The sequence below is a fragment of the Musca vetustissima genome, unplaced genomic scaffold (genome assembly GCF_032173495.1).
Source record: "Musca vetustissima isolate MV318-11 ecotype Yass unplaced genomic scaffold, APGP_CSIRO_Mvet_v1 utg3141, whole genome shotgun sequence".
In the NCBI taxonomy this organism is placed as follows: domain Eukaryota; kingdom Metazoa; phylum Arthropoda; class Insecta; order Diptera; family Muscidae; genus Musca; species Musca vetustissima.
This window is the reverse complement of record NW_026886665.1, coordinates 492,636-518,687: the sequence shown is the minus strand read 5'-3', so window position 1 is coordinate 518,687 and position 26,052 is coordinate 492,636. Positions and strand designations below refer to the sequence as shown.

The window sequence follows — 26,052 nt, the reverse complement described above, 5'->3', positions numbered from 1 at the left end:
CGCCGTTTATTATATTGACCAAAAACGTTGATATATATCTTCCTCCGTAAAATAAGAATATGAATATATTATAATAATCACGATAAAGTTGCACATATTCGCGAAATATGAGAAAAATAAAAAAATATAGCAGATTACATCAATATTTTCATTATATTAATGACATACACACACACACCTAAAAATTAATTTAAAAATATCTACACAATCTAAACACGATGGTGAATCAAATGATATCAAAATCACACAAGTCCGTGTAGCGGTTTCTAAATCAAATCGACAACAAAACAAAATATTGAGGAAAAATATTTGTTTTTGGTTCGAAAAAATAATGTCATCATATTTGTTTTTTTAATATTATACAAAAAATTTCAGAAAAAAAATTTTGGGTTTATTTTGCTATTTTACCCGTATTTCGCCGAAAAATTGACATACAGTGAGTGTAAAAAGTATTTTGCCTCAATAAAAATTTGAAAAAATTCCAATACATACGCCTGAAGCCAGCAAACTAAAGATGTAAAATGACTTATGTATGATGGAGTATATTTGTGGACATATTTAGATCGTATTTCTGCAAGAATCACAGCGAAAGACCTATTGGTCTCGAAGATATCGGCCGAAATATATAACAATCCAAAAATGTTTATCACAAAAAAGTATTTTGCTTTTTATTATTATTTTAGAAAAAATTGTTACATTGAACACTTTTGGTCTTTTTATAGTTACAATTGCGGTTAACCACATACTATAAGCGATTTGACCACGATTCCATTACATCACGGCATTTTTTCGTGGGTATTTTCTCACATTTACATTCAATACATTCTCCACCAGTATTTCATTTAATATTTGGTATTTTCTCGTCCTAATCTTAAGGTGAGAGTATTAAAAATAGTCATTGCGGCTTCAAAATATCCCAAAAATGTTTAGAATAATAAAGAAGAGGTTTTGCAAAATATAACGCGAGGACAGAACCTTAAAAACTATAAAAACCAAAATACGACAAAAAAATTATTTAAAAAAAATTCGCGAAACCCAATTTTTCTGACTTCAAAATTTGTATGGTCCAGTAATATTGATCTAGGAACCAATATATGCAATGTAAATACCAATAAGGGGGTCAGATTCAAAGATATGAACAGTTCTAAAGCAATAGTAATAAAAACCAATACATGAAGTTGGGAGAAAACATCATTATTCGTCAAATCCTATTGTCTTTTGAAAAACTGTGGTTGCTGGTGGCGAATACGCATTCTATATTTTACCTCCGATTAACACCATCAGTTGCGAATAAAATGCAGTAGGGAATAAACGGGTCGATGTATTTATTTTCGAAATAAGATGTATTTCTATTGCCAGAAAACCGTCCATATATTTGAATCTGACTTCCTTATTGCTATTTTCATCGTATATTTTGGTCCCTAAAAATAAACCATAAAGTTTTCGAAGTTAGAAAAATGGGGTTTCGCGATATTTTTTTTAAATAATTTGTTTGTCGGATTTTGGTTTAATAGTTTTTAAGGTCCTGTCCTCGCGATATATTTTGAAAAACCTCCTTTTTATTATTCTTAACATATTTGGGATGTTTTGAAGCCGCGATGACTATATTTAATACTCGTATTTTGAGATTAGGACGAGAAATTACCAAATATTGAATGAAATATTGCTGGAGAATGTATTGAACGTAAATGTGAGAAAATACTCGCGAAAAAATGCCGTGGTTTATTGGAATCGTTGCCAAATCACTTATAGTATGTCGTTACCCGCAATGGTAACTATAAAAAGACCAAACGTGTTCTATGTAACAATTTTTTTCTAAAATAATATTAAAAAGCAAAATACTTTTTTGTGATAAACATTTTTGGATTGTTATATATTTCGGCCGATATCTTCGAGACCAATAGGTCTTTCGCTGTGATTCTTGCAGCAATATGATCTAAATATGTCCACAAATGTACTTCTTCCGATAAATCTTAGAATTCTATAAATAGGAATAAATCTTAAAATAAAATAGTATTATGAAATATACATTTTAAATTGCGTCTACATCGCGTAATTCTCAAAATCATTTGATGCGCATGCGGTTTCCAGAAAGTACTGAAGTTTATCTTCCAATTCATAAATATTTTGCGAAATTTCATTTGACGGCTAAGATGTGCCACACGTTGCATTGAAGTACTCAAAAAATCGTAAAACGCGAATAATTTCCGAAAACTCCATATGTCATTAACGCGCATCCGATTTCGGTGTGCACCCTAAAAAAATACATCGATATATACCGATTTCAATGTGGTCCATTAAGAACCATGGATGTGCCAGCTCATACTATTTTTGAGATAAATTGCGTCTAAATCGCGTAATTCTCAAATTCATTTGATGCGCATGCGGTTTTCAGGAAGTACTGAAGTTTATCTTCCAATTCATATATATTTTGCGAAATTTCATTTGACGGCTAAGATGTGCCGCACGTTACATTGAAGTACCCAAAAAATCGTAAAACGCGAATAATTTCCGAAAACTCCATATGCCATTAACGCGCATCCGATTTCGGTGTGCACCCTAAAAAAATACATCGATATATACCATTTCAATGTGGTCCATTAAGAACCATGGATGTGCCATCACAATCTATTTTTGAGATAAATTGGGTACATCTCTCTTTCGGCTGAAGTTTTTAAAGTTCTCTTCTCGAAAAAGATCAAAATCCGTATGAGGTCATTTATTGAAGCGGAAATGATACACAGAAAACACAAATAAATCCGCGATATTTTCAAAAACATTTTTTGCCAAATTTCGTGTTTTTGGAAGGCCAGTTCCCGCCGTTCTAGTAGATGGATTTTCACGAAGAAGATTTTATATCATCCGAAACGTAAAAAACCTTATTGATCGCGGGTACCCATATCATTCAGTTGACAGATCTAAAAATTTGGCCCGAAAAATAGGTTTTTTAGAAATTTGATCGCACAAAATTCGCACCTTCGGATGAGTATTACTCTGAAGCTGTGCATACTACATACACAAAATACATATCAAATTACGCAGATTCGCGACTACAATAATCTTATAATCGATTTTTAAAAATTCCTGTTTGCGTATTAAAGCTACAAGTAAAATTAAAAAAAACACTCAAAATCGAGCTTCAAAATGTCAGCATCATTTAAAGGTAGATGCAGTTAAAAATTTAAAAAATGATACATAAGGGGCGTAGTCCCCATTTTGTTGGCTTCTAGTTTTCTTTTGACACGAAGACCGTGCAATGAGTGGCTTAGTCACAAATCGATAGAGAACATAAAAAACTGGTTCGCCTCAACCTGTTTTTACACGTTTTTTTACACTAAAGTAGACACTGCTTCTACCAAAATAAAGTTTGGAGGTCAATATCATGAACAGTTTGCAACGACAGATCAATTAACCCAAAACTATTCACTTTTTTTCATATACTTAAGTAGTTCCCGAGTTATAAAGGGGTGAACCTCCGCTTCAGCTATGTTAAAAAATTGGCAATATTGCCCATATACAAATACAGACATGTTTTGCTATATTCAGTAAATACCGGCCAATACTCAGTACCTTTGAAGACAATTACTTAATTTCTATGGATCAAATATGGAGTCGAATTTTGGGCAATTTTACAATCAAATGAATGTGTTCTTCAAAAATACCACCGATTAATTTGAAAATTCCGAAACTAAACGTTTAACTATTTATACACTCAGCCTTGAATCCGAGAAGCCTGAAAATCGATTTCAAATAATTATGATGTTCAACCGGGTCGCAAATGGCCATGCATTACATTGAAGACTTGCACTTTGTATATAAAAATGAATTGACATAATTTTGTTGTAGTGATATAGCTGTTTTTTGTAGTTAACGAAAAATCATACTTTTCGATGTCGGGCATGATTTTTGATCACTAGAATATCCGAGGCCAGCGGCATTCGAAAAAGTTTATGTCTGGCTCTGGTATGATAATCCTAGTTCATACCAGAGCCAGATCATCGGACGAAAATTATCAAACCGAGCTGGAAAATAAAGAAGACCCTGACCGATTGCAATTATACCTTATTAAAATTTGGAACGGATTGGAATATTAGTTTTTGAGTTATCGTTGCCGCCATTTGCAAAAACACTGTTTGAATAATAAGCACTTCTGCCGTCGCTTGATGCTGACACAATAAATCGGAGTTTTTGAGATTTTCACTTGAAATTTTAAAGGGACATTCTTGAATTAGTGTAGGTTCGAATTAAGAAAGAAATCAAAATTCAAACTTTTGAAGCCCACAACGGGAGTTGGGTCCACTTAAGACAAATAATGGTTTAGATCCCTAAATATCGATTTTAGACTCCAAGTGTCTTTTGACTAATTCCGTTTTAGATAATTTAGAGTAAATTACGACATCTGTCTATCACATCGACTAACTAAAGGGAGTTATCGAATTGTACAACATTTTACACAACGTAAAATTTCTTCGAAATCTGAAACTTCATGAGAATAATCAGAATTTTGAAGAAAAACCATAATACAATTGCTAAGCGTAATATTTTTACTAAATATAGATGAAGTCATATGTGATAACGATGCATCATAGAATAGGGTTATTAGAATTAAAAAGGTACCAATATGGACAGCATATAGAGCGACCCCGAGATGCTTGAAAGTTCTTCTATTATGACACAAAATGTGAAGAGAATTTTAAAAGGTCATATTTGTATATGCATATAGTCATATTTGTATATGCAACTACAAAGATAAAATTAACAAATGACTTTGAAGCTCTTCCACCTTTGCCCTTTAAACGTGTATATATGTATGGAGATGTTAAATTAATTTTTGGTCGCTCCACCAGTTCGAGTATATGTGTATTACAATAATAATAAAATAATCAGATGTTTGCATATTCATACAACTTCCAAAATGCGAACCAAAATGTTCGCTCCAATTAGCAAGGGCCCCCTCCGAGCCATATTCGCTGCCACACAACATTTCCAGATTAGTTTGCGTTACTTTTTGTTTTTCTTTCATTGTTTGGCTTTGGTTAGCGCGAATTATGATGGCAATGTTAACAAGTTTTAATCTGGCATAATAAGTGTTTATTTTAATAATTAGTTTATTGTTTATTGCCCAGCATTTGTTTTTGCACTCACACATACACAGACACAAATCTTGGTGTCGTCAGTCTGTCGGTCTGTCTGTCTATTGGTATTACTTTGTTCCACATTTCATTTATATTCGCTAACGACATTCTACGAGAGTTTTAGATGTGTGCGAACGTTTCGAGTACGTCAGAGTGTGGGTGTATTAACTTTGCTCGCGCCCGTTAATGACCATTGGCCATGAGACCAGACCTAGGCTTTGCCCATATGTGTGGTTGAAAGACCACATAACACATAATTGTAACACCCTTTCAGCCCCGCAGTGCCGGCACGTATACAGAAGCTGTATTCTCCTCTTCGCCAAACACGCGTCGGTCGCATTGTCACTGGCGATTCATTGTCGGAGCTCCATAAAAACAAATAACGATACATTGAATGTGGTGTGTACTTAAGATCTATACATGCATACTTACATACACAGATAGATACATATTTATGTACATACATGTGTACATTTGAATTCCACGCATGTTCGAAATGTATTTGTTTACCTCTGGTTTTGGTTGCTGTTGTTCGTATCATTGAGTGTTTGTTTTGTTTGGTGGTATCGTTACGTTGTGTTTCGTTTTGAACTTGACAGATCTGACGTATTATGTGGGCAACAAACACACTCAACAGCAGAATGTCCAATTTCAAAAATGCGATTCAAATTATTCAAACGGAGAGGTCGGATGCAAAACACAGTGGAACTTTGGATGATTGATCTTCTAGGAAACTCTGCCCGGAAACTGCCTTTAATATAGAATAGAACATCGAGCCAACGCCTCCAAATATATCTCCAATGTTCGTTTAAAAAAAAAGTAACTGTAGGGGCTTGATTCCTTTCTCCGCTCGCTACAGCCATCCCAAACATTCTGGACTTAGGGATACGGAAAAGTTAAGCTGGACATGTGCATTAACAACATTTAGGTGCCTTTACACATTGAAACGGGTCACGATACGAACGTTTTTATTGGTAGTATTCTAACCTTTATTGTTGGTTAACATTTTGCTATAACTTTACACCAATCTACAAAAGTCGTCTGTTTCTCAAATAAAACATCAGTAATGAAAACATGACAAATATAATAAAAACGATTTTGAAATGGTACGCTTTCATATACATATAAAGTGTATATAAATGTATGTATGTTGCTTTGTTGTCAAAGATTTTATTGGAAAACGACAAACTGCAAAAAATCAATGTCATTTTACTGGTGAGAATTAAAGCAAGTTGCCTTGTCGACCCAACAATGCCTTTCAATTAAGTAGTGTAGGTTGGAAAAATTCTTGTTTTTGTCGCAATTCTTGGCGCTGCTGTTTAAATTCCCATGAACAAAACAAATCAAGGTGAAAATGTCATTGATGACCACCATATATTCGGTTTTGTCGTTTATGAACAGTTCAAACAATAAAAATCAATACTAACAGTTTAGGGGGTGTGTGCGATTATCTAAACATGAAGGGCTATTTTTTCTATAATAATTTTTTATATATATAAACCACATACAAATAAAGGATTACTCCCCGTTTTAACGCTGTCAGACTGTAATTAGACGCTATTGGAAAATAGTTTCAAAAAAAAAAAAAAAAACATTCATAAAGAAATTTACAATAAAATTAGAGAATAATCGCCCGGGGCTGTAAACAAATTAAATACTTTGTTTCATATAAACCGTATTGAATTAGTTTCACACCTTCTGTTTGCGGCAAGAGCCTCTAGCCGTGTCGTCAGGTATTAATAATGAATTTGTGCTTGAACAAATATTTTCAATACCGACAAAGTGATTTCCCAACAATTTGTGTAATTTTCCAATCATACGACTCCCTCTTTCGCCCCTCGAGTGTTTTGCACTACGGCTGATGATAATTGATGCGATTGGTTTTAACATTTACGATCTTGATGTCTTACAATTATTGCGGTCAACAATTTATAAATCATCTTTGATTTTTGTCTTAGATTGTCTTTGAATTTAAATAAATAACGCCCATTAAATTCAAACAAACACAATTCTGCGAAAATGTCATTATCCATACTTTTCCATAGCACAATTTACAGAGAAGAGGGAATCTTCCTAAAATTAAGTTCTTGAAAATGTGTATGTTTTCAGAATATGTCTAGGTAAAATTTTCAAATTCCATGTGTCATGGATTTCCGTTGGGAGATGTGGACATAGTTCATGTAAAGTTAAGGTCTGATATTCATAATGCATAAATGAAAACATTTAGAGGGGACTAGTCACCAAATACTGTGTAGGGTATCATATGATCGATACTGTATAATATTCAACTAAATCATTTTGTATATCCCTTCGTTTGCTGTAGTATTGCCACACACACACACACACAAACATACAAGCAAATATTAATGATTTGAGTTTGTGCATAATTTACAATTTTCTATAGCAACGTTGAAGATAAAATAGCACTCAACAACAACAAAATTAATATACCAATTAAAAAGCGAATTTCTGATAACAATTATGGCACATTGATGTCTAATTGAATTACGTCGACTTCGAATGAGTTCAATGATCTGGCAGGGAATGTGACAGACAACAATATTTTATTTTTAACACAGTTTCAATTCGGTATTGTAGGCCCACGAATTTCCACTAGTAATTATTAGATTGACATCTGAGATTGGAATCTATAAAATTGGAATTGTCATTCGTCGAATTCAGAACCAGTAATATTTGACTGCTCCAAATTGACGAACTGTGAAATATTTAATTCGAACTGGATTGGGACATTTCCCACTAAAGTATTTGCACTTCTGTGTCGCAATTATTAGTATACATTAATGGCCTTAGTCCCATTCACATCGGGTGTGTTCCTAAGTGCGGACGGGGGTGTGGAAGCCCATTAAATCCATTTCCCTCGTCGAGACAATTAGCATTTTTTAATTATTAACTTAAATCAACAACGCCCATCGTTTTAGTGACGACAATGGTCGACATGTCAACGGCCACAATTTAAACTCTTACAGGATACAGCAACACACACACAACCATTGGCAAACAGATGGACATATTTCCAAAGGTGTTGTCTCCGCTTCACGTCTCCTTCAATGAAAGCGTTTGGCCGGTCACACGACACGGCACAAGGACAAAGGATCGGTGGCGATAGGATGGGTTTCGAAATAATAACCACACACAAAAACCGCAAATGTTTCTCGCCGTATTTAAAAGTGGATACAGGCAGGATAGACAACAAGTGTTGGCAAAACGAAAATCCAGCACAGTTGCACTGTCGGGAGGAAAAGTGAAAACCGCAAAAGGGCTTAATGAAAATCATAATACAACCGCTGGTCATACATCGCTGAAGTCTCCGGGCCAAAACAACAACGCCAACAAAAACACAAGGACGGCTCGATGAATTATTTCAAACATTTCGTGGTGAACCAACCAACCATTGAGTCATGGTGGTGGACCGTTATCCATGCCTGCGGAATAGGATAAAATCTGGCCCAAAAGTCGAAAAGCAATTCCATATATTTCAGTTTACCACCTTTGGCGGCCTTTTCCGTGTCATAATAAAATGCATCAATAAGACCACCAACAGCAACAACAAAACACAGACGCGAACATTGAATTTTTTTGATGAATATTTAAATGAAGAGAATGCCTGCCAACGTCGACCAGGAAAGGATAAAAACATACCACTCAATTGGATTATAATGACAATATCCCAAATATGTTCATTAACATTTAAGCCTTACTGAACGGTACAGCAGATGTGGAAAAGTGTTATGTGCTCATCCTATTTGGTAATAAAATAAATGGATTCGTTTCAGGTTTCCATAGACGAGTTAGGATTATAAATTGAAAAGATAATAAAATATCTTGCATAGGTGGATTTCAAATTTTTTCAATGGGTTGCGTTACCCCCCAGATAACGCCAGAGATTTTTTCCTCAAAATCGTTAACTGAATTATTAAAACTTTTAATATTTGATTTATAAATGACTATATTTTAACAAAAATTGTGTATAGAACAAAATACATCAGTAAAATAAAAAGTCTATAGAAATTTATGTTTATTTTAAAAGGACGATGGCGACAAATGACAAAATAATATATTTAATGCATAGAGATACTATCCCGTCAATCGCGATCAAATGCAAATTCATCTCCCCTCAAGTTCTGACATTTCAATATAAAAAATAACCATTACTGCGAACATTTATAAATTGTTTTTGGATTATCGAGTGAAATCCTCATTTGGATTTTTTTGTCCCTCCGCACAGGAATTCAACGTGCGAACAAAATTAAAGGAATGTCGAATTATTGCACCGATCTCTCGTCAGTGTCCTCAATACACACATACAGCGATGCAACAATGAATTGCAAATAATTAACAACTCCCACCTTCGATTTCATTTTTAGAAATGTGTCGGCATAATTTAACGATAATGATTTACATAATGAGAAGTATTGATGGTAAACAAACAATGATATTGAATTGGACCCAGTATGGTCCGATTCGCACACCAATTAGATGTGCTCTTAAGAATCATATTGCAAAATATAATTAATTGAAATTTCAAAAAGGTATCAAATTTTAGAATTATTGAAAGAGTTTTCTAAGTAAATTAATTACAGTTTTGTTCTTACCCAAGTTGTTGTTGTTGCTTTTAACGTTGGTGGCCGAAATGTTGAGACTGTGATGGTTGATGGTACTTGGCAAAGTACCACCGCCGTCGATATGATTTAATTGAATGAACTCAGCAATTTTGGCGGTATCTTCGAGACTAGACGGAATTCGAGCTAAATTTTATCGATATAAAATGAATGAAAGATTTATGGCTTGCTGGCACTGACACTGCCACTGCCACTGGCTTACTGTACTGTTGATACACACGCGTAGACACCAAAATACACAGTAGAATTTTATACGCTTGTCTCCTCTTCTCTTTGCTCCCTTAGAATAAGCACTCCATCCCTTAACTTATGGAATGTATAAGGATAATGTCTTATAGTCCTGTACATACAAACAAACAAAAAATAGCAACACACATTAAATAGTCGGAAAAGCCTGGTAGAGCAAAGACAACAACAAAGAATGTTGCAAACTAAAGTTTATCTTTTGGCGGATAAACCAGAAATTATTGGCGCTTCGACGTCCCTACAGCTGGCAGCGAGGGTGAAGCCGGGTCAGACAGTTTTTCCGATGATTGTCCCAACTTTTTGACGACCAAAAAACGAGGTCAAACTAACGGAGTCTTTCTGCGTCTTTCGTTGCAGGGATGTGCGTGAATTTGGCGGTGGTGGAATGTGAGGATAGCTACCGAAAATACCAAAACTCGTCTGCAAGAGCAAGTGAACAGTTTGTCCGGTCCGCAGTGTTTTTGCACTTTAGACGCACATTAAAAAACAATTTCACTTTGATTTTATGTTCGATAGTTGTTGTTGTTGTTGTTGATGTTATATGATTTTTGTTTCATAACCTGCCTTTTGATTTGCCGTTGATGTTTTATTTTTTCAAAAGAACATTGCAAAAAGAAGCAGCCTTCAAGAAATAGTATTTGTTGGGCACTGACATTACTTCAATGGCCGGGGTCATGGTAGGAGGAATACCGTTTTCCAGAACAACTTGTCGATGTAATTTAATTTGGCAAATAGTTGGCAGTTTTTATCTCAAACAAACATGGTCTCAGATCGTGTTTTTCACTCCAATCACTCTTTTTAGTTGTATTTAATTGTAAGTGTCTACATTTTATGTGAATATGTGTGTGTATATCATTTATATGTTCTTTCTTCTTCTTTGAAGTTACATACACACATTATTTCGTTTTCAACACAAAAAACGAAATGTGAATGCTTCAATTGAATTCAATGTTAGTTTTTCTGTTCACGCTTCACATCTCAATTTTCTTTCCAAGTATTTGCGGTTTTTGATTGGCGGGGCAGTTGTTTTTGTTTGGTCGCGGATATCAATTGTTTCGACTGATTGTAAGAAGATTTAATTAAATATAAGTTTGTCATAAAATAACAAGATTGTACAGCAGAAATTTGCAATTATATTTTCCATTTCAGAATTTAGAGATCCAACTACTTCAAACCAAATTTTCTTCTGCTATCAATTCAATTCCTAATTAAGGAGTAATTGAGTAGTATTTTCTTAAATAAGCCAACACACCCTGAACACTGGAATTACTAACTGTCTAGAGTTTTTTGGAATACATACTACCGGTGTTGCGTTAAATTCAATATTTGAGGGAAATATAAATTGTACAGATGTAAACACATTTTCTATAGAAAAATCTAATAAATCGCCGCGCTCCGATATTTGGCGTGACAAGATATGAAGAGTGGTGTGAAACGGTACACACCACCGGTGACAGACAACACAAACATAATATGTACCCAACTTGTATCTCATAGTTTGTTTAACATCTTACTAAGGCCCTAACTATTAACAATAAAAGTGCGCACACAAATGCATTGGCTGAATAAAAACTAACGAGGATTATAAAACGTAGCCGGGCAATGCACCAGATTTGTTATTTTCTTCCATGTTCTAATGCAACGAATTTCAAATTGGCCTGGGAATACGGTACCAAATAAAGAGAGAACACTCAAAAAGTCAAATTTAGGATAAAGCAACCATTCTAAGCGAACATGCACAACAACACTGACAGATGGAGATAATGTTTTATATCACTTTAAACTTTTTTCGATCTATTTGGATTTCAATTTTACTTGTAGGATGTCGATTTAACTTCAAAATAATTGACCCGTCTCTTAAAATAGTGGCATTTCGTAAAAATCACACAAAATCATCCGATTTTTGGCACTGCAAATCAATTGTGTTCTTCTTGTATTAAGTGATATAAGCGATTATCACTTGTACGCGGCGACATGCGGATGCGTTGAGATACCGTATTAAAATGAGGTCAACGAGATAGTAGCTTGCTCGACTACACCGTAGTACCCGGCAGCCGTACAACTGCTTGGCCAAAACACAGGAATGAGGTTTGGGCACAACACAACACGGCAACCAACCAACACATCCAACAACTTCGGAAAGAGCAGCAGGTTGGAAGGACATTGCTGGCATTTGTAACGAGCTGTAAAGGAGTGTGGAACAGAAAACGAACATTAAGGAAGTTCTGTGTGGGTGGCTGCATGGAAGTTGTGTTTGGTTGCAAATGCAGGAATAGAACAAGAACAACAAAAACAGGCATTTTGAATGAAAACAACATTGGATAACTAGGCAATTCCTGCAATAAGTTCACGACCAAGAGTAAGTCACCACACAAAGAGGTAGATAACGAGAGAGAGAGAGAGAGAGACTGAGAGAGAGCAGCCACTAAACGAAGTAAAAACTTAAGCATGTGTCCACAAAAAAGAGAACAAAATACTCTCCTGCAATAGAGAACTTGATTTGATTTCCCAGCGTTCCTATATTTTGTGTTTTTTCAAACTGTCCTAAAATATATGAACAATGGAAGCTGGCTGCAGCGCGACGAACACGACTACTCCAAAAAAAATTCTCGCTGCCGACAGCTTATGCAAAATCAGATTCGCAATTGGTTGTGTTGTCCGTTTTATCAAATAAATCATCTCCATCGTCATTATCATTATCCGCTTCTGTTTTGCTATGACACACTTTGTTGCTGCATCTGTTTTTGTGTTTATGGTAAACCGGAAAAAATTAACTATTTGCGTCACACAATCGCACACCGAAGCACTGCTGTGTTATTTGATATTAGCGGAGTAGAGCTTGGTCGTTCGTTCGCTCTTAATCGCACTTTTACTCGTTGAACGAATAACAAACACCCACAATCCAGAGTCACCTAAACATTATTCATACTTCACAGATGGAACACACACACACAAGTGGACCCCCACCCACCTACACACATGTAGATAGACAGTTTAACAGCACTTTGTCTTTTGTTGTTGGGAATTTGCAGTAGAAACGAGGTCGTCGCTGCTGCTGCTGCTTCTGAAAAAGTAAAGACCCCAGCTCATAATAGTTCTGTAGCTTCGTCGTACACCGTAAACGACCCTGAACTCGAATAAAGAGAACAACCCGACTCTAGCAGCAGCAACAGCAACAACAACAACAACGAAAATAATAAATGTGGAGAAACATGAAATAATGTGCGCTTGTTTTATTAAATTCAGTAGAAAAAATTCAGTGGAAAATGAAAAGCAATAAAATTCAATAAAAGCGCAAAATAAACATTTAGCGTCCAGTATACAAGAGAAAAAAAACACGATATGAAATTATAACACTCAATACCATAATAAAAACTCAAAGTGGAGAAATCGGGAAACGTGTGAATATGGACTCTAATTGAGAACGTACTGGGATGAAATATCGAACTTGTTCCCAGTTGAATTTGGCTATTAGGCCAAATGAAAATATATTGGCTACCCATAGTATCCGAATCTTGACAGTATTTTTTTAATGTATAAATCATTTTATTCACTTTTCATTAAAAATGTGTCAGAGCCTTCCAGGCTTCGAATTAATCCGAATTATTCGGTAAACCGGATTGTCTCGATTTAACTCTAGAATCCAGATTGTGACGATACATTATATTTTTATAAGATTATTTTATTCAAATTGTAGTATCCAGTTAGAATTATGAGCACCTTCAATAAGTCTATTCTATTCTAGACAATTTTCCGGATTAGCGCACATATTAGCGATTTTTTGTGAATAAATTCGTAATTAAAATTATAACATAAGAGGTGCAACGTCTAGGCATACTTTTATCGGTCTAGAAACCTTAACTTTTCAAGGTTAAACAAATATATATCGAACATTTTTATTGTATAACAAATATTAGGTGAAATAAATCAAACTTGTCAGAATTTAGAATGACTTTTGAACTTGAAACTCTATTTTATTATTCCGCAAATTGTTGCCGCTTCAAACTGGATTTTAAATGACACTCGTATATCATGCTTCGTCTCAAATTATATAATTTCGTATTTAATAACAATGGAATTCTCTCCAGTGGTGAACAGAAGATCGATTCGTTTTATTTACAAACGAGTGGAGGATAAACGGAAATGAGTTACACGCACACACACCCACACACCGCCACCGATTCACATAAGCACTGTTGACGATCAGTTTTCTATAATTGTTGATTTCCGATACAAACAAAAATATTCGCAAGACGCTTCATCAATTGCCTCATTGGCGGAGCATTGATTTACACTTTTCTAGTCAATCCACCAGCCAGACAGACTTCTGTTGGCACTCATATAAACACACAATCGAATAACAACAATAACAATAATCACCCACGACTGAACTCAACGTACAGATCGAAGCGAAGTGATTCGAACCGGTAGTAAACACGAATGGCGACAGCGACGACGATGCCGATGACGACGCACGTCCAAATGCAATGCACCGATAACAGATTTGCAGCTAATAATTCACATGGACGTCAAACATTCGAACGCTTCAATGAAACGTGAATTTTTTGCCAATGTCGAAAGAATTTCCTCGGACAAACACACACACACACACAAGAGCACGTAAATCCGTGTCAGCTCGACAGAATAAACAAACTTGCGTATAGAAGACGTAAAGCTATGGCGTTCGAAACGAGACCGTTGCTAGACTAGCCGTCGCGTCCTATAACGTACGTCAGACTCTAAGCTCGAATATGAACTGAAACGTGACGTTAGCAGACTATGCAGTACAACCCCAATACAACAACTGAAACAGACGAAAACACTCTCTCTCGCAAACAAATTACAAGCTATCGATGGGCGAAACGGGGTGGCAATTGTGTTGGTGGTGGGACGGACGAAGCTTTATGTAAAAAAGAGAGGGTAAACGAAGAGAAACCAAAACAAAAACAAAAAAACAAACATCGACCGAGAATACAATGGCAAAGAATACAGACACACAAGTATTCAGCAAAGTATCGCTGCCACAGAACAACAGGGCATCAACGACTAACACCCAGACACAACCAATGTTGGCATAGCACCCCGGAACACCGACAAGGATGTAAGGATATCTACAAAAGGGGCTAGGGGCAAAATTTGCGATTAATTGGGGCATATTTTATTTTAAATAAAAAAAAAAACACATTCACATCTCTATCCCTATATATCTATATACATATATACAAATTACGTGTATGTTCGTGATCGCTAAACTCAAAAACTACTGCACCGATTTTGACAAAACTTTAGTAGAAAGAAATACTCCACCGATTTTGCCCAATGTTTGCAACATTCTGCTTCAGTAATCGGTATTTGAACAATAGTTATTATGTGATTTAGTGCACCTTTCATTCTTCTTCGAAGGGACTTGCAGTAAAATGAAATTCAAAGGCAAAACAACGTTTACCCGGGTCAGGTAGTCATCTATAAAAATGTAGATCGTTAAGTCTATTTTTTATAGATTTGATTTAGATTTATTTATACTAAACTTGGATAGACTTTCATAAAATCATTAACTTAATTCTCCGACTGATTGTATATCGTCATAAACATGATGAATTATATATTTACGCCACTATCTACAACTATTTTATATTAAGGCCTCCAATTTATCCGTTATGAAACGTGACTTTGACCGCGGGTCCATTCCATTCCCTTACACCAACAATAAATAGACGAACATTGATGTTTTACTACCTTCTGCGCAAAATCTACGTACACTCTCTTCAGTCAGTTTCTATTGCCAACCAAGAAGAGTATTTTGTGACAAAAGAGAGATAGGTACGAATCCGTAGGTTATTTCGAAACAATAATTAAAAAAAAATATGATATTGGATGCAAAATATTTGCTGAACTTATTCACGAATAAATGGTGTTCCTTAAATGTCAATACAATTATAAAAAACGAAAACAATTTTGACGAAGAAAATCAATTTCCAAGACAAAAAGATATCTACAAAATATTTCGAAATGAATCATCATTCGTTGAATAAAAAAAAAAAAACAACAACAACTATTATTGCATCAGAACAGTCACCAGACGCATTTTTTCGTTGCACCATTCGTATTCAGATTTAATAGTGGATACTGAATGTTGTTGTTGTGATGCTTTGATACGCGCTCAATGAATGTAATGAATTGTTGTTGCATACAGACACTTGTGTACAAAGATGCGAAACACAGTGGGTCTGATAAACGAACAGGATGAACCACAAGCAATTAACCCATTAATGGCCATTGTTCTTGCACCGGTAAAGAACTATTTTTGGGGTTTTTTTTTTTGGAGAGTGGTTAAGCATATATAAGCATATTCGAATGCTCTTAATTGCAAAACGTTTAATTGACCTTAATAATTCTTTAAAATTTTCCCACATTTTGCTCTGCTGAATTGAAAATCCATTTGAATGAAAAATTGGGAAATTGAACACTATATTTCTAATAAAACATATCTAATAAAAAATGTTGAGTTACATTACAAAAGATGTTCGTGCTCAGTAGTTTCTTCTGATGCTCACAATATTTTCTATTAAAGGAATGCCACCCACTGTGTCAACTGTAAACATGTGCAGCCAGTCATATTCTCAGGAATTTGGTCAATGTATCCACAACAAAACGAAAACAAACAGAAAATAAAATTGGCGCAAAGAATTATGAGGTAGTCTCCGGGGTGAGAACTGTAGTACTTTAAGGCATAGAACAAAGAGGTGAAGCAAGGAGAAATAAGGAGATGTGTAGTGTAAACTGCGAACAGCTACAGTGAGTATTTTCCGCAACCACTTACATTCCACATTAACTTTGTGCTGGCATCCACTCAAATGGAGTCACCATGTGGTGAATTCTAAAACAAGAGAAACCCGCATAACAGTTGGTCTCTCGTAATAGAAAATATTCTCTTACATTATTAATGCGATTCATTGGTATCCTAGACACAACAACAACCATTACAGCTCCTCCTGTAGCAGGGATTCAAGTGCTAAGAATCTTTGACCCAACCTGTCATGTTATGTTAATGCTTTGATGACGGGCCAACAATCGTCAAATGTTGCTTCTCTTTGGCAATTTACAGTTCATGCCACTCCCTGGTTAGGGAACCCACACATTTATATCGCCCTTGCCCCTTGTCCCACATAATTAAGTAGGTGACCCCGTATTATATCGGTTGAAACAGGACGATAATGGTACTGAATAGTTTGTCATTCTCTCAATTGGGTGAGAGGAGAGTGGCTAATAGTGTAGTGGTTGGAATTAAAGGTGCGTCGCTCGTTGACAAAATTGGACAGGACAGTGCCTGCCTCATCCCGTAGTCGTTTTATGTTCGCTTAATGTTTTTTGAAATTAAATTGCGTAAAAATTAACTTCAATTCGCATGAAATAGCTGTTATATGTATACAAGTAGGATTTACATGTAATTTTTAATACATAATCCCGTTGTAGATTCAAAAAGTGCCGCAATCACATTCTAGAGGACTTGATTCATTAAGACAAAGAGCGGTTAAGTCATTCCAAAATACCAAAATTGGAACAACAACTGACTTTGCTGGGAACGCGACTTACATGCTATTATAGGGAGGCTATACATCCGATTTACGATACGACTTTGCATAACGAACAATTTCATAGCATGAGCAAAATCGCGCGCTCGTAATACTTAATGTTTTCCCTTGCGGATTTGTGGTTCGCGTAAGGGAGAAATACAAAATTCCTTGCGTATTTGTTATTCTGAATGTGTCCATACCCTTTATTCATCAGTAACAGCCGAGCAAATTCAAAATGCAACAAGTGAACTAAAGCATTCTCATTGGACGACTTGTGCCCACCACTGTCCATATGTCACAATAATTCTGTATTGTATTCACATCTGAATATTAATTCATCTTCAGACTCATCGTTACACTGGCAATCAAAAATGAATTCGCAAACATATTAAACAATGCAATTCCTGAAATTATTATTTTTATTTTATTTATTTATTTATTTTTTTTTCACAATTTCAGGTCAGTCAATTCAGGGGAGACGAAATACATTGTATACTGTAAAATGTTGATAACCCGGACTACATTACACAACTCATTGCGCATTCTAAAATCCGGATTGCTTGTCTTTACTTGACTCTATAATCCGTATTGTGAAGATACATTATTTTTTACGAGTTTTTTTTATTAAAATTGTAGCATGCCACGGAACTTCACAATTGCAATTACGACCAGTGAATATTTTTCTTATAAGTGTGGTATTTTTGCACGACAACTTCAGTGTTTATTCACAAAAAATTAGATATTGTAGTGAAAAGTGTACGTATTATATTTAAAACTCGAATTTTTTCAATGAACAATTTTATTTTTTAATACGAACAAACAACTATTTAAATCCTCACAAAATTAATAAAAATTAAACGAATTTAAAAAACTTCGATAATCCGGATTGGGGCCAGTAATCAATAGTTCGGATTAGCGAAATTTTACAGTATTTCAAATCTGATGACTTTGGGCTTTTTCCATTGCATTTTTTATCTTTGTGGGTCATGATTTACAAATGGCAAAATTAAAATGTCATATTTTTTGTCATATTTGAAGATTGTTATATAACATTGACATGTGTTTCAGAATGTAATGCCGAACAGTGCCAGAGGATATGTAAAGGGTTATAACACCAATTAAAGCCACAGAGTTATTGCCAACAATAAATAAATAATAAAAATTAAATTTGACTTTTATTGATGATACAATTGAAAGATATTACTCTGACGTCTAACCAAATTGGTATTTTGGGTTATGATTGAGTCTTTCCACCTTACTCTTTAAACCTTTTTTCTTCCAGATCAGTAATCAGCATCTCCGAAACCCTTATATTTGATATTTATTTGTTTCTTAATCCCACTGTTCTAATCATGACAAAAAATGGGATATCTGGCCAATGCAAGAATAACTTTGATTTTTCTTGCATCCGTATCTGTGCACATTTGTTGCTCTCACTTTTATTCTGACACGGATGTGCTGGAAGACGTGAAGAAGGCCATGTGGTCGTCATTAAGAGATGTCATAACAGTCATGTCTACACACATTTTGACCAGCATTTGCATTTCCCTGTTATATGCCATCCGAACGATGTTCTCGTTGACACCCATGGCCACAAGCAATGGACGTGCTGCTGCGTATACAGTCGGACTATTCATTACTTGCCGACAATGCCCTACATGGAGTGGCATTTAAATACACGTCCGTACAGTTGCCAGCAGTTATTGCATTGACAGGAGTACAAGTATCCAATTACACTGTTTAGAGGAGCCTTCAACTGAAATGGGAATGATAATGCCATGAATGATCCCAGTTCAGACTATGCATAGTGACAATGCAATTAGACAACGATTAGTTGAAATTAAATTTACGATATCAATGTCATGATAAATGCCTCGTTGTAGTCAGTGACGTTATCACTCACCCTCTCACTCACTTGAGGCCCGATTGACATTAAACCCAGATAACAGCTGGCAATGCTTTCCACCATAGAGGCTTACACAAATAATTGAATTATACAGTTATCATTTCAATTGCATTTCCGTTTGTTGATTGCGAGTAAATTATTCGTGGTATCGTTCAGTAGGGCAAAAATTGACAAGAACGTAGAGTGATGCAGCCATTCTATGATTTAAATACAAATATGCCATTAAACAACAATGAGCTTGGTGGAGTTGAATTTAGCTTACAACACTGTTCTGACCACAAACAAATATGGCAATGTCAGCGTTCAATATTTCGTTAATTTTTTATCATGGATAGTACTAGTTTTTCTCGGGTTTTCCGAAATGCATTCTGCCCATTATGGTACTCTTCTAGAGCTGTATTTGATGGGCACCACCATACCATACTGCATCCATCTTAGTATTTTGTTTCATAAAATGGCATAGCTTTTCTTTCCCAATTCCTTTCTCCAGTTAGCCCTTTAGGTATACAAACATGCTTGGAAATCACGATAACAAAATTAAAAAATGAACGCATTTTTACAAAAACGAAAAGGCGAACGAGATACTTATTCGAATATGATGTGAGAAACCCAATGGAGCAACTTGAATCGATTCAGAGAGTTCGTAATTATTCAAATTGTGCAACACCATTGCGACCATTAAATCTGCTAATATGCAGGCAATAAAATTCAATTTTCCAACATTTCTAAATGACATTTAAAAGTTAAACACTTAAAAGTGAACTCGAGACAAGTTATTCAGCAGAATGGAAAGTGCCGACTGATGGCTCCTCTAAACACAGGAAGTTTGTTTTGGCGTATTCTAAGGAGGTATATCCGTAGCAGCGACAAATGACATTGCTGCCGTCGTCAATATGCAAAATACTTTCAATATTAGTTAGCTGAAAAACGATTGTCTGTGACGACACTGGGGTTGCCCACAACGACAGCCACGGAATGTGTTCCAACTTTAAAGTGTACTTTGCAATTAAAATACATCTTGCAAGGTACAGAGACGACGACAACTATGCACGTCGACTTGTCATTGCCTGTTGAAGGCACTTTTAATGGATTCACTTTCGTCTGATTGCCGCCAACAAAAGCCAATCGATTTCATGCAATTGCTGGAAAGGTAAACTGATGCCAGGCAGACACAAATCATTAGGGAACCATTTTAGCGTCAATGCCACTTACGCAAATCTGCCATGACTTCCGTTGATCCGCAGGCGTGGCGAGGTAGGCAGTGTTAGAGGCGCAACCTCATTGTCCGCAAAAAAGTTGATACAAAAACCACCTTTATTTGCTATTTATCTGTATGCATTTCGCGTGAATAGCAAATGGGGAAGACACAAAGTCAGACGCGTTGACGTCAATGTAAACTGAGTTTTTAAAGTCAGTTGTAAAAAATTGACGATATTAGGATTAAATTTAAGGCTTTTAAACAACTTATTTGTGTTCATTATAGGTCACCTCTGTCAGATCTATTTGTCCCCATGGACATGCGTTGTAAATATTTTGAACAGCACCTTATATAGACAATATTTATTGAATAATTAAAAAAAAACACACACACACACATTTTTATACTCTATTATAATTACCCTTTGAGTTAACTTTATAACTCATTTGTGATTTGTACAATATTATCGACACCCATACACATAGCCGAATGGTACAGACAACATCAATCACTGGTTTTGGGTACATACCTAAAATGAAAGGAAATTAAACAAATATTAAAATTTGATAAACAAAGTAAATGTGCAAACTATAGGAGATTGAATTGAACTTTAAACCGACACTTCCAACTCCACCAGCAAGGCAAACTGCTCAACTAAAGTTCATGCGGGATACAGGTGCTACTATTTCCTAGGGTATATGAAGTTCAACCATAGTAGAATGACTTGGATTTCTTAAGGTCGAATCGCTTCGATGGGTAGGAGATGCTGGGTGCCAACGAAAGGTAGAACTACTATTTAGAATATTTTCTTTCATTTTCCTTTTCTGCTGTTAGCACAATATTTGAGCAAAAGTTCACAATCTAGTCTTGTCGAGCAACAAAAGGTACAACAACTTAACAATTCATTACCGAACTACAACTAGAAGGAGAAGCAGAATGCTGCCGAAGAGTTCGGCGTAGGATGACAAAGACCGTCGACCCATTAAATGAATTCTAAGCTTTTCCCAGCGTGAATAATAAATTGAGCCAATGTTTGCCGTAGAATCAGCACTGTACAGCACTAAAATGAAATAAATGGGATAGCGGCAAGTAAGACTACTAACACGATGGTTTATAAAAATACTCTTTAACAACTCCACGTTCTTTTCGAACTTTAAATTGCCACAACATAGCCTCCAGATTATAATAACTTCAATTTGACTACAATGCGAATGCAAAGTTCTTGTGGTAAAGCCAACAACCAAGTCAATGCATCTCAAATAAACTTCAACAGCTGATCCAGCAAGGAACTGTTACTTCAATTCCAACAGTCGTCCGAATTGTAGGAGGCAAAACCAAGATTAGGTGGCTCGTGAACAGCGACAAAGTGCTCAAAGTGCTGGCCAATAAAATCGCTGTCGAATAATTTATGTAGGGAACACCTTTGTTAGTTTGGAGTTGTAGCATCTGAATGTTGGAATGATGTTGCAGAGTTGCCAAAACTATTTTCTTTTCCTCCCATCTTGAACTGCAGTTGTAAAATATTTAACATAATTAGCCACAATTACATGAATGCATTTTATTGTTGGGTGTAGTCACGCAATGGGGAAAATACTCATTAGGTTGGCAAACTTAATAATCGACGGAGGCAATATCCAATTCACAATAAAGTAGAGTAGTATTATTGATAGTCAACTGATCTCAATAAAAGAAATTTCCACCATAACCGACGTGGAGGCTACTCAAATTTGCATTGTGGGAAATGGGCATTGTTTAGAAAGGCACAAACAAGTATTTTACTCAACATGCAAAAAAAAACGAGACAATTAGTATTCAATTTGCGACACGCATCAAATTAATTACCCAATTAAATTATACAAAGTTTTTCACATGAATTGACAATATTCTAAAGAAGAAATCAATAAAAACATTATCATATCTAGGAATGAAAGAAATGATACGATCTAATATATAAAGAGCATGCTGGGGTCACATTTTCCGTATTAGTACAACTGCGAAACGGAGTGCTATTTTTATAGACCAACGTGGACGTTCAAGGTTTATTTTTATGAAATTAATCTCAAACAAAAAAGAACGTCTTGAAGTTCGACCGTATCGAAAATATTGAAAAGTGTCAGTAAGAAATTAGGTTACACAATGAGAACACAAAAAAAACAAACCGTTATATTGGGGCTATACCAAACCGTAGGCCGCTTTATAACTTTTAAAATATTGCAAGGGGCGTGGCAAAATTGCCAAATAATTTCATTCTGATCAATAATAATATTTACATTAGGGTTATGACACAAACGGTTATATCATTATCGTGACTCAAACTCAATTCAAAAAATGTTCCCAAAATTCTTAAAAAATCGCATAACTAAACAATTTAGCTGTGAGGGTTTTTTATTGAAACCCCTAATCATTTAGATTTGATCTAACCTTTGGTTAAAAATTCATCAAAATTCAAAATAGAGGGAAACGAGGTTCAAAAAAAGTCATAACCCTAATATGGGGGCCTCCGGTGAATATTTCTAGGTGTTGCAAACGGGAATTATGTGTCCTAGGCAGTTAAGAAAGTACTTTGCTGAAGACATATATATTTCTATACCCTCCGCCATACTATGGAGGGTATAATTATTTTGTCATTTCGTTTGTAACTGTTCGAAATATTAATTTCCGATCCTATAAAGTCAAAATATTCCTGACTTGTGGAACATTGGATAGGTCCACATTTTCGGGTAGACTCCATTTAACGTTGCCCCCAAAATTTCAGTATTTCGAGGGTTTTGAAGCCGAATTTCAATCGAATTCGCTGTAATTTGATATTTTATAATCGTATTTGGTAACAAATCTTATTCATATTCGCCTCCCATTTGCCAAAATTGGTTAATTTTTATAATTTAGAAGTTGAGTAAGCTTTCAAATAAACGAGGTAAGATTTACACGAAATTCGTCAAAAATTTACATTATAATATTGTAATGCTTCGTTGTTTTAATACAATGTCAAGTCGCAGGTCGCGACTTCAAAATTTTTATATCTTAGATTATTGGAATATTAAGGTATAATATAGTATGTATAATATTCCGAAAAAATTCGAGGGAATTAAGATCAAATTTAGATTTCGATTTAAAAATAAAATTAATTTGGATACCTGGAATTACAGGGAAATTATTAAAACCTTAATATTAAACACTTAGTGCACATGTTAGTGCCTTAATTATCCATACGATCAGTAATACACTCTTTCTCTTGAACACAACATGAGTGTGTGGTATCGGTGGCGAATATGCAGCATCATTATCATAACATGACACCCTCATTATGTCTCTTCCGATGGTGACATTGGATGTTGACAGCAGTTATGATGGTGACGGCACCATGATTCTTAACAAGCATGGAAACCATGTCGATAGCTGCGTGGTGTTGCCGCCGATTGGCTAGCTGGTTGGCTGACTGAATAACTACGACGACCGAGTCAATGGTGATAATTGTTATTAGCTTTGAATGTACGACATGTCCACGAACCATCAAAACAACAGCAAATTTGTCCCATTAGCAGCAAATGTGACCCGACATCGATACGCAAAAGGTAGATGAAGGGCTTAGCAGCTACAACATCTGCAGCTCCATGTCAGTCGAAACAAACCCCAGCATTGTGGCATACATGCATATGTTGTCGGGACAGATGATTTGTTTGTTTACATCTTTCGGTATCAACTGGTGGAACATACCAAAGTTTAACAGGGCGAGCAACGGTATTTTCTGACCGAATGCAACCATCTAAGCAATTGACACAAACGGAAAATAACATTTAGTTTTAATGTGGTGGACATTTACAAATATACCGTCTGTCACCCGAGCATCTCCAAAAAAAATATGAAATTTCGAAATTGGTTTAGAACATTACGGGTATATATGCGGAAAGTAATAGTTCCTCGTTGTCTTTTCATAGCCAAAGCTATTTCAGATAAAGTTCCATGAATGGCATGCAATGGTAAATAGAATTTAACACAAGAACGCCGAAGGCGGTCATTTTGACCGCTTTCCAATTTCAAGTACAAAAGCAACTGTGCATTTAATGACACTTTTTTTATAATTTGGTGAATTTTTTATAATAAACGTAATTCTATGAGGTACAAAAAGTCACCATATTTTAAAAAAAAAGTGTCATTAAATGCACAGTTGCTCTTGTACTTGAAATTGGAAAGCGGTCAAAATGACTGCCTTCGGCGTTCTAGTGTTAATCATTGGGATTTTTAAGTATTCCACTGGTATTTGGGTGGGTTGTTGCCACTTTTGATGAATTGAATTTTATTTCTTTGAGATTAAAAAAACGATGCTGTCATTTTTTTATCTCAAAGAAATAGGGCAGACATTTATCTAAAAAAATACTTTTTTTATTTACTACTCGCATGAATTAGAAGAACGAAACTTTTTACAAGATAAATATTGTTGCGAGTTAAAATAAAGGGCAAAATATACCAGAATCGTTCATCTTTGTATTTTGATGTCAACACAAATTTTAACAATATCCTTAAAATATGAAACACTCAACGACAATTCTAACAAAAACATGAACGACAATAAAACAACACCCAATAAAAATAAACGATTGTTGCACTCGACATGTTGGTGGGCAATTGGTATTGCAATAGCCTCAATTTGTAGCTCCTCTGTAGGAAATGTTGATAGTAAATTACTACTGACTTACTATTGCCGTTGTCATCAGTACTACTGACCGATTATACCCAACACAATGCTTTTTACTATTGACATTTTTAACATGTGCTTGTCATGGAGTAGGAACTGGTGGCATGGTCAGTAGTGTGTAAATATAGACACAAGAAAATGTTTTATAAATTATATTGCCCATATTTTTCTCCGCCAATTTATTAAATAAATTTTCTCTGCAATTACCTTTAAACTAGCGTTTTTAACCAGCGTGGAGCGAACGATTAAAATACGCTCGAAAATACCGCATTTTAATCGATCGCTTAATATTAAGATTAGGAGTAATCATAACTATAATCGACTGGCTGTTGACATAATCTATGCTTCTTCTTATTACATGATATTTCGGCAAGTTGTTGAAAATTTGGCGACATGTCGACATAATAGTTGACAACAGCAATGTAACACAACGCATTTCCTTCAGGGCAACACTTGCATACACACACATGTCTCTGCACGTATTGAGGCAATTCGATTCTATGTGTTCTGCATTGGCAACAATGCAAAATATCGTTCGGCGACAACAACACTACACAAATACAGAACTAAACCCACAAAAATCTACTGCTAGGCTAAGTGCTTCACTCACCAATACCACTCCTCGACAGGAAGCACAACATGTGTTGCATTCATTTCGTT

The 26,052-nt window shown here is 35.4% G+C and overlaps 1 protein-coding gene across 3 annotated transcripts in view; it reads right to left on the bottom strand.

The window, feature by feature from the left end:
* LOC133334163 (cyclin-dependent kinase 14) overlaps positions 1-26,052 on the bottom strand; it is a 124,439-nt gene that overhangs the window by 71,098 nt on the left and 27,289 nt on the right. Inside the window, exon 1 of one of the 3 annotated variants that reach the window (XM_061542461.1) lies at positions 9,749-9,899. The exons of the other annotated variants lie outside the window; for them this stretch is intronic. The gene's annotated coding sequence lies outside the window, so the exon portion shown is untranslated. Of the gene's footprint in view, positions 1-9,748; positions 9,900-26,052 lie in introns of those variants that run through there. 3 annotated transcript variants of the gene reach the window in all.